We start from the raw sequence: 10,838 nt of genomic DNA on the forward strand, positions 1-10,838 counted from the left end.
ACAACAACATTGGGGACGTGATTCCGTGCCTGTTTGAATAGACATGGAGATAAGCGGCCCGATTTGGGGCCATTACTAATCATAATTAGACAATTTGTGGAGGCATTTTATTAAAAAGAAGTCGAAAACCCCTCTGATGAATTTGACCATTTCTCTAACCCGTGGACACCTGGACCTGACATAGCGAATGTGTTTATTTGTTCTTTGACGTTCAATCAACACCTGTTCCCTTGTCTAACTCCTGTTTCTTCGTGTTGTTTACCGAAAGTAAATTTGAACACAGCGCGACTTATTGACAGAAAAACGTTTTTAAATATACAGTGACGAGAAAGTCAATAGAAAGAACATATATGATTGTCCTGCATGCATCTAAGTAATCCTTTTTTATTTGATCTAAGCGACTTCCTACAGAATGTCTACTATCTGTGAAGTAGATACATGAACAAGATTTAGGAATTTTTAGGAACTTGTTTTGATAATCTTGTTCTTGAACGCCATCAAACTTGTATAATTTCATATCTGAAGTCTAGCAGGACATTAGAATTATGAAGGGGAAAATGGTTTTATTTATGAATATTTACCTTATTTTTATATTCATGTATCATTCGATTGTTGTTTCCTCTTCATTTTATTTTTTAACACTTTTAAAAACAAAAGTCACTGAACTAAAATTGCAAATAGTACTGAGAATATTTTTTCCGTTAAAAGAAATTAAAATTTTATATAACTTAAAGATTGAACGTTTCTTGTCAAAACTTTAATTGATCTTACACAAAAGCTTGATTAAATACAACACTAATCGCCAAGAGCCTGCTATCACTGGTGCTAATAATCCAGAGGTACTTGCAGCATTTTAAGAATAATTAGACAACTTAGGATAAGCTAGAGAGCTTGCGACAGCGCCACACTGGGTTCGTGTGGGTGCCCCTAGATAACAATAACAATTGGACGACCGAAGTAGGAACCAAGATTCCAGAAACAAAAACAGACCATCTCCGTCCATTGCAGGCCACTAAATGGAAATATGGTCCTCGAATATGATACCTTAATCCTGACAATTAATAAACGGTTCGAGAACGGAAATTCATTTGATGCAAACATCTGTACTGTTATTCACATTGTCGATGGTTATGTGATTTTAGCGGAAACAATTGGTTTGATCTCTTTTCATGGATCTGAACTGAGTTATAGCATATTGTCTCGAAAAAAAATGAAAAAAAATTATATTCCGTTTGATGGAGGTTCGTTCAGGTGTGGAGATCGGGTCCATTATTTTACCTGACTTCTATTGATGTCCGGAACGATTCTGTCAATGAGGCTCCGATGATTCGTCGCCATAGTAAACATGATTTATTTGCAATGACTATTTGTTAAAGCGCTTAATTGATATCACCCACTTTCATTTAATGCGAATGAAATGAACAAGAAAGTTTGATGATGTCATTAAATTTCTTCTATATAGGCGTTCTTCTTGCTTTTGTTAGAATAGTAGATTGAAACAATTGTCATTCAAGCGAGCTTTTAATAGCAAGAATCGAACTAAGCAAACTTGCACTAGGGTATTGCTGAGATAAATTCTCTTAACTTTTTTCTTTCTATTGTTACTATTATGTTACAATTGATATTATAAATCAATGCTGTCTCTTTCTTTATTTCTTTAAAATGTTACATTGAAAATTAAAAGTGATACCGGGGAAATTATACAAATACATACTACTAGTATACAAGTTGTGTGTATAATTAAAACATTATGTATTTATTATTTGTCACATTTCAATCGAAAAGTTGTTTTTTGGGGTTTTTTAAGAATTGAATCTTAATATCAATTTATGTTGTGAACCTTTACACACTGATTTATTAATAAATAAATTAATTAAATAAATGCATTTAATTTAAAAAATTTAACGGGTTACTTTCATAAGTAGAAAGCAAGGAAAACAAAATAAAAATCTAACAAAAATAGAAACAAAATCTACATACATGTATTAAAGTAAAAATTTGGGAAAACATCAACAAAGATTTTTAAATTGATAAAAAAGTGTACACATGCATGTTGTTATCATGAGTGACGGTTTTGTTCTTCACTTTCTCTCGCCTTTGTCGGAAAAACGTGTTAAACAATGTATTATGTAGCAAAGATCGAAAAACAATGGAGAATACACGTGTCGCATTGATGATCCTAATTCATGCGTGAACATTTTAAAACAGATATTGGCATGAGTTGACATTAATTCATTCATTGTAACATGTTTTCGGATCGTCAGCATTTCATGTTGTAAACATATTTTTTATATTTAAATGGAAAGGAGAATTAATTTAAATCGATTTTTTTTAAAAAGGAGAATTGTAAATAGAAAATAGCTTGAAGTTAATGTTAATAGCTTTGTTACCAAATATATTATAAATGTTATAATTAAATTATATGAAAAACATTTTACTATTAAAAAATTGGCCAAAATCAAGGGGGATATTTATTTTTCGTTTATCAATAAAAACTGGAAGTGTTTGTACCTTTTCTCGGTTTTTTTTTTTCATAAATTCCGGAAAAACGGGGGCCTATTCCGAACCACTTGGTCTAGGACCCATTTTTGGTCAAACCAATTTGTTACAATTTAAATATTCCAAATTAAGAGGAAACGATATCCTACAACACGTGTTCGGGCGTTGTTAAGGTAACGGAGATTTGTTATAAATCCCGGGGATCAATGGCAGCGTCGATATTTAGCGCCATAAAGGGTTTATTTATCATATGGCAGGCCGGGCCGTCCGATCGGCCTAATCACTCTGATATCGCTCAAATACTCCCTGATTAGCCCTGCATTTTGTCCATATTTGCTCGGTAAATATACTCTAAACCAAGCACATGTTTTTATTTATGCCCATTGTTAGTGAATTGTAGCGACAATATAATAGTGGGAGTACAGCAGAGTAATGAACTACAGATTTCCCCTCGCTTATATAATTAGAAATCGCATTTTGTATATACACACCAGAAGCTGATGTCCAAAAACCTATCTCAATAAATTTGTAATACATGTGCATGAAAGTTTTTTTTTAGACAAATTTTCTGAAAAAAAAAAATGCTACCTAATTTCTTTTTGAGCTATTAAAAACTGTTTACTTGGAATTAGAATTTATCTTCCTAATCAATTAATGCATCGTCCGAGGGCTTAAGACAATGACGTATTTAACTAGAGTCTGTTCTAGGACCCGATTGAAGTAGCATTCATCTCGGGACACGAGGTCTGCATAGAGATTCCGGCTCCGCTCCAATCTGTCTGTTTCCTGGCAACCGATTCACGACATCCATAAATAGGGTCTTTTGGCATGCGTCGTCACGCGCCAGATGCCATCACCAGTCACCTTTTGAAAATACCGACAGACGGTCACTTTTCCCGCCAACAAAGATATTCTGCAATTTAAATTTTCTATGATTATTTTTCTGGATTAATTATTGATATTTGCACGAATCTGTTGTAGTTTCAATCATAAGTAATACCTCATCGACTGTTTTTGAATGAAAGAATCTAACGTTAAGCCATCTTTTAGCATGTATACTTACAATATTAATATATTACAAATACTTAAATAGGGAGAGAAAGAAAAAATAAAAAGAAAATCCTTTTCCTAAAAATTCTGTGGAATCCGAAAAAAATTACTTCAAAGGACATTGAAAGTACATTTAGAACTTTAACTTTGTGGTTGCAATTCTAATTTTTTTACACAATTGATTTTCTAAACACACCCTATTATGTACATGCACATATATATTTCTAAAACCATTGCGCCAAGAATTGACAAAAGCAGCGGGACAAGAATATACGTTTACCGAGAAAACAGACAGCCATAATAGCGACAAGGCCAAATGTCACATGAGGCCATAAGTTAACAGGGCGCTGTTCGCTATTGTTGTTACAAAAAAGTAATAAAAATCTAAATAAACATATATCAATATATTTTGTACTTTTGAGAGGTTAAGAGCATTTATATTCCTCCAAAACTTAGGACTTTTTTTTTCCTCCCGAGAAAAATCCATATTGAGACAACTAAAATCATATGGAACCATTTGTGTTTAGGTTTTTAACTCTATTCATCAAATTCCTTCTGATGTTTTTCTAATCTATATATATCTTAAAATATCAAATATTATACAATCCGTTCGATTATTTCTTTGCTTTTCTATTTGAAAAATATAAAAAAAAAACTTGAGACCAGCAATAAAAATTGGCTGTTCCCCCGTGTATCCCTGTTCCTGTTACCTATATATGATTTCTTTTCGTTTTGTATTTTATACTGCATCTAAAATAAGTTTGCAGAAATAATCGAATTTAATGCAAATTGACGCCGTTCGACATTGACAAACTTTTTGGTCTTACTGTGTAATTAAAATCGTTGGACCTCAAAACATTTGGAATCTAGAATTCTTTTTTAAAATGAAGCTATTGTGTAACAACACTTATAAATAAAAGATTAACACCTGTTGGTGAATATCGTTTAAGTGTTAAAATATCCACACTTTCTATATCAGAGTATATTTTAACAAATTGTATTTGTGACACGGACAAAAAGAACGACAAGGGCCCACCGTGGCGAATATGAGGAAGTGATGTGAAATGAATAAAGGAGAAAACCGACACGGGAGATGGGTGTATTGATCCGAAACACGTGCAAGACTCGGTAATTAAAGTAAGGTTGACTAGAAAAGAGTGTGTGTGACATCTTAAAAACATTTAACAGTGTCTTGAAGCAGTTCCATTGACAAAAATTAAGTGATATTTGATACAGGTTATATTTGAAGTGATTCTTATATTTAGATGTCAGAAATGGAGGACTTGAGTCAGAGATCTTGCTTCAATGTCATTACAGTCGGTACAGACACCCTTTTTTACACTGATTCTGGCAGATCCTCGGCGCATCCACCTCCAAGCATCACATCCATATAGTTAATAGTAGGAGTTCATGACTGATTAGATTACAGTTAGGACTAATGGAAGGACATTGTTTCCCACCCTTTGCACGATTGTACTTCCAGCGTCGACACTGATACAGCATTGTAGGAAAAAAGTATTTATTAGATCGTTTTGAGCCTTTTTTATTTGAAAAAAAATAATAAAAAGTTGGTTTTTTGTAAGTTTGAGCAGTGTGCTTTGGAATTGTTGGATTTCCTTTCGCTTCTTGCATACTAGTATTATTAATTTACATCTGCCATAATTTTAATTTGAGTTGAATTTGATTTTCGCTAGATTACACGTACTAGTATTTTCCCTTGATTTTTTACAACCAATGATATTTGACAATTGATCTAATTCACGAAATCCACAGACCTTTTTTGGTTGTCAGAAAGATCAAACACACTTTGGATAAAGATTTTCCATAATCGATAACAAAACATTTACAAACACCCCTTTATCTGAGCAAAAACAGTTGTTTTATTTGCTATTATCATATCGACAATAGCAAGGTTAATACCTTGATGGTATTAAATTGTCTTGAGATTCGAAGCGAGAGAGTTGTTTCTAGCAATAAGACGTAACGCATTGTTCTAATATAAACTCTTCAGCGAAAACCTGTTAATGTAGTGGTGTGTTTACGGGCATTAGCGGGATCTATGTATGTATAGTATGATTGACTTGTTAAAATACAAAAATGGGGCATTTACTTTTCTGATTAAAATTAAGGGGAGAGAGAGAGAGAGAGAAAGAGAGAGAGAGAGAGAGAGAGAGAGAGAGAGAGAGAGAGAGAGAGAGAGAGAGAGAGAGAGAGAGAGAGGTGGGGGATTTTGTATCAATTCAAATCTTCCTTTGCATATCATATTTTTTAATTTTTGTCTTACCAATGTACTTACACTTTTTTAATAATACTAAACGTTGCAAGTTCGCACTTTCTAATGTTAACTTTTCATTGGGTCATTTTGACATATATTATATCCGTATCGTTAGATCTAGAGAGAGAACTCTGAAAGCAAATAATAGAACTACGTTCGTCTTTTGGCCGACAATGTAAAATCGAATCTACCTATCTTCCATAGAAAAAAAAATCGGTAGTAAATTAGTACGGGAATTTGGCCGGGTCTGTGCCGGCCAGCTCATTATATTTTGTAAGAGTGTGTCAATATTTGTCAGGAAAACAAACAGCTCACAGAAATTGGGAAGGATAAGAAGAAAAGCAAATGACCATTGCATATCTTACAATGCCGGACAGTGCTGAGGTCTTTGATTATCAATTAGGCGCAGAATTTCGACGCCTCGGGCTTTCACAGTGTGTTTGCTCAAAATTCCAAGTAATTAACAGAAATATACACATTTTAACATGTTTTTGTTAAATTTTTGAAAGTTTGACTTTTCTCACGCAAAACATTTTTGAACTCTTTAGAAAGTCACTGCCATCCATTCTTCGGGGTCAAAATGGAACCTGTTCTTTTCTTCTTTTTTTTCTTTTTTTTCAGAGGGTTTAAGGGTGTGTGTGTGGGGGATGTATGTTATTTTGTTTGGTGAAATACTGTTTAATTTTTATCATGATCTAAATGTTAGAATGGTAAAACACTTAGACATTACGAATTTAAGCAATGTTTTGTAAAAATGATGATAGGATAGTATTTATATGAGCTCTAACTTATTTACTGAAATAACAGTAAATTGTGTAGTACTTTGGTAAAAAAAAAATGTACAAGAAAAATTATTGTTTAAATAATCTCTTATTTAATATCTGTTGATAGATCCATGATGATAATTATTTAATAAATATCCTCGAGCTGCCATTAAAAAAAACCTCACAAATATAATTAAATATTGAGATGGATTTGTAAATAGATTCAAATAATTACAAACACATTTTATTATTTACAAGAAGTAAATAATCAAAGAACATGGTTAACAACAAGGAGAGTATGGATAAACTGATAAATCCCGGTATAATATTTGAATATGGTGTCTTTAATTTGATTGTAAATTTTCGTATCTGTGGAAATACACACAAACCGTCACTAAGATGTAAGTAGTGTATGCTTGCTTTCAGTCAACGCTCCAACACCTTGTTGTATAATTGAGATTTATCTCCGTGTTTAACTTGATACTAAATTGCCATTTTCAGTGTATTGAAATGCAAATTTGTTCTCTTCATTATGCAGTTACTTTAAATATGCATATGCAGCTAGTGGTATTTGCTTGAAACACATCGTAAATCTAGTTCCTGAATTTCAAACAAAAATATTCTGGCGGCTTGTGCCTTTGGTGTATAGATTACCATGTAGTGGCAGAAGTTACTTAATTAAAATGGTGAATTCGTAAACAGAAAACGATTAATGTAAGTTTATGTTTTCATTACCTGTTTTCAAGTTGATGTTTGTAATTAGTATTAAAATGAGTTCCAATGATTTTGTTTTATATGGAAACTTTTTTATTATGATAATGGTTTTACTATAGCTCTCATATTGACAAAATATATTTATGTTCTATTCTGTTACATATATTAATGGTTGTCAGTCAATAAATTCAAAATCTACATGTGTATCATCTACACTTATAATTCTATTTCCAAGAAATAGAATTAATTTATTCATGTACATTTTGTGCAATAGAAACAATGATACAATGTATAAATATTATTAGATCTATTGAAAGGATCGCGGATAAATACACATAAAAAGTAACATATATTACATATATAATCAATGATTCACACAAAGAAATTTTGATCAGTAGATATAAAATTAATGAATTCCTTTTAGAAGAAAACCTAAGTTGTATAAAATGTAAAAATTGCACAAAAGATTTTTATAAAATCTAATAAATCATATGCCTGGGTTTTTTTTTTTATTTCAATAAACTTTTCGAATTGTCTTCTGAACGAGAGAACAAAAAATATTCTAAAAACATTTTTTCTTCCTTTTTAATATTATATTTAATCAAGTAAAATGATGAACCGTAACCTATTTCATGCACGTGTTTGTGTGCTATAGAGAGTTAAGTTTGATTGATTTATTAGTATTTTTTATTACTTGGAACGGACATAAAAATAACCCGTCATTGGACCGCTAGTATGAATTGATTTTCTGAGACAAATTTTTTTTGTTTGTACCTTATATTAATTTTAAAGTCAAAATTACTAAATTATTGTGTTCAATAGTTTCAGTTTTGCAATTTGTTTTTACTATTTTAGCGGGTTTTCTTTTGAAGCCCAACATCGGGAAAATTCTTAATCACATTACTTTTTCTAACCACCAAGTGGTAAACTTCGAAACAGAATCTCAAATTAATTATATAGCGTAATATTTGAACATATCATCATCTAGTTTACCGCGATTTATTTTTTATCAACGTATACAACTTTGATATCACTTGAAATTTTTATTTTCTCACTTTTTAAAAAATTATTAATTTCTATACTATACTTTAAAATACAATCAAGATAAACAACCAATAAAAAAATAATTTTGTTTAACAAGTAAGCATTAAATATAAAATTCAGTGAATAATGCGATGCAATATGTTGACCCTTTTCATTAGTTATTTTTATCTATAGTTTATTTGTTATCTTACTTTTAAGAATTATGAATTTATTCTTTTTGATTTGAACATATTTTATTGTGTAAATAACACAAAAGGATTGGAAACAAGTTCGTGCAACTTACAAGTTCCTCTCCTAATGATAATACATACAATATACTCCCAGTATACAATTGGCATAGAACATGTAATATTACATGTTACTTATAGTTATTGACTTTATAATAATTAAATTCATAGACATACATTTACAAAGTAATTGCAAATATATAGTAGATAACGTTAATATACAGTATAAGCAGTTTGTATTGTAAGACAAATTATTTTTGTTTGTGGGTTAACCTATCGCTGGTTTTTAACAACACACAATTCGGGTTCAGATTCTAGCAGGGGCAGCAGCATTGTTGTTGTCTCCCTTGTGAAGTGGTACGCAGACTGTTAATCCTCTCCTTTCTGATTGGTAGAAAAGGCGGGATGTAAAAATATCCACCCATTTTATTGGTTGAAATACCGGTTAACGGAAGGGAAATTAATCCGTACATTACGATTTAACCATTTCATAATGTTTATAACCTAAAACATTAACCAAAAAAACCCATTTGATAAAATGGACATTTTATAAATTTTCTACAGCAATTTAACATATAATTCTATATTTTTACAGATTTAAAAGATCCACACACATATATGTTTTTCTCTACATACTTATATTTAATATTTATAATTATATTTTATTTTGAATCAATATTTCTAAACAACTCTGAGTTATTCGAAATTTCATCTTGAGTCTGCTGAACTTTTTTTTTTTAATTCTGCTGATGATTTTGCTTCACTGAAATGAAATGATAAAAACAATATAGGTGTTGTACGTGATTACGACAAACCCTATTAAAACAGCTATGCCTGTATTTGTTGCATTTGACGCCCACGCGGGGACTTTGGTTTTTCCTGGCAGGTGAGAGTGGTTGGCCTTCAGGTGTTGCCACTCCAGAATTGTCTTATGGATCTGCTGAACGAAAATACACTTTGGTCTTCTCTGATGATCATGTATACATGTTATCGATTAAAGCAAAAAAAAAATTAACTTCATATCTCTAAGTTTCGGTTTTCATATACTTCTTGACCAATTCAAGCAGTTATGGAATAGTGAAATGTATAATTCATCAAAAGGGATTAACTATAGATTTTTTAAAACCCCATTATCATTGGAAAAATACTTATTAGATCTGCCTTCCAAATATCAGAAATCTTTTTGTACTTTTAGAACAAGTAATGCTAAATTGTCTATAGAACGGGGTAGATGGTATGATATACCTCGTGAAAACCGTATATGTACCATATGTAACTGTATTGAGATAGGAGATGAAATTCATTATTTATTTCATTGTACAGATATAACAATTAAAGATAAGAGAGTTTTACATACCTTCATACTTCTACACACAACCAAATGTTTACAAATTTCAACAACTCTTTAATACTAATGATAAAAAAATTGTTGATTAATCTGTGTAAATTCATTAAAGTTATAATTGAGAGAGTTAGCTCTCTGGATTAATTTCTAATCATACTTTTTTTCATTTTTCACTCTCCAATGCATGCAATGTATTATATGTATTATTGTTCAATTGATTTTTCTCAACACTGTAATTTATGCAGTTCAGAGAATAAAGAAATTGTCAATTGTTCAGAAATATAGTTTTGTATAAAACTACTTGATTTCCGAGACGTTGATTATCCCCAAACTCTATCGTTTGAAAAATGAAAACCATAATTAATTCTTTTTTATAAACAATAAACAACCACCACATGCACATACATTGATAAATTCGATGTTATGATTTTAGGTTTAGATTAATATTAAGATCAAAGCACGTAATATGATGTCACTGATCACTGATTGGTTGTGACCAATCCATCATAAATTTCATAAAATATTTCAAGAATGAATACGACTGACAAGGGCAATGATTATATTTATAACATACGCAGCCATTGTTTAATCATTCATGATTTTTATTATCTCTTTTCAGGGCTAATCAAAGAAACAGGATTTAACGAAGATTTTTTATTGTTATGGTTCTTAGAAATAAATTTTATTTATGAAATATGTCTTTTTATTTATCTTTAAAAACTGTGAAAAAATCAAATAAATTGTTGACTTCAAAAAAGGTGTGAGTTTAATATTTGTTACATGTATATGTGGTTTTCCATTTATCCCTTAACACGAATATGATTTATATCAACCAATACCTGGTATTATAACTTTAACAGTTACCATCAGACGCAGTGTTGCATTTCTAGCATTTTCTTAATATGGTCTATATTAGATGG

General features: G+C 30.9%; 1 long non-coding RNA gene across 2 annotated transcripts in view; it reads left to right on the plus strand.

Moving 5' to 3' along the window:
* The window catches only part of LOC136276551 (uncharacterized), an 11,517-nt gene extending 905 nt beyond the window's left edge, over window positions 1–10,612 (plus strand). The window contains exons 1-3 of one of the 2 annotated variants that reach the window (XR_010715055.1): window positions 4,375–4,686; window positions 4,815–5,053; window positions 10,538–10,612. This is a non-coding gene — a long non-coding RNA (uncharacterized lncRNA). Of the gene's footprint in view, window positions 1–4,374; window positions 4,687–4,814; window positions 5,054–10,537 lie in introns of those variants that run through there. The other variant, XR_010715056.1, reaches the window with a different exon arrangement.
* Window positions 10,613–10,838: the final 226 nt, after the last annotated feature.

Source organism: Magallana gigas, chromosome 6 (assembly GCF_963853765.1).
Source record: "Magallana gigas chromosome 6, xbMagGiga1.1, whole genome shotgun sequence".
Classification (NCBI taxonomy): domain Eukaryota; kingdom Metazoa; phylum Mollusca; class Bivalvia; order Ostreida; family Ostreidae; genus Magallana; species Magallana gigas.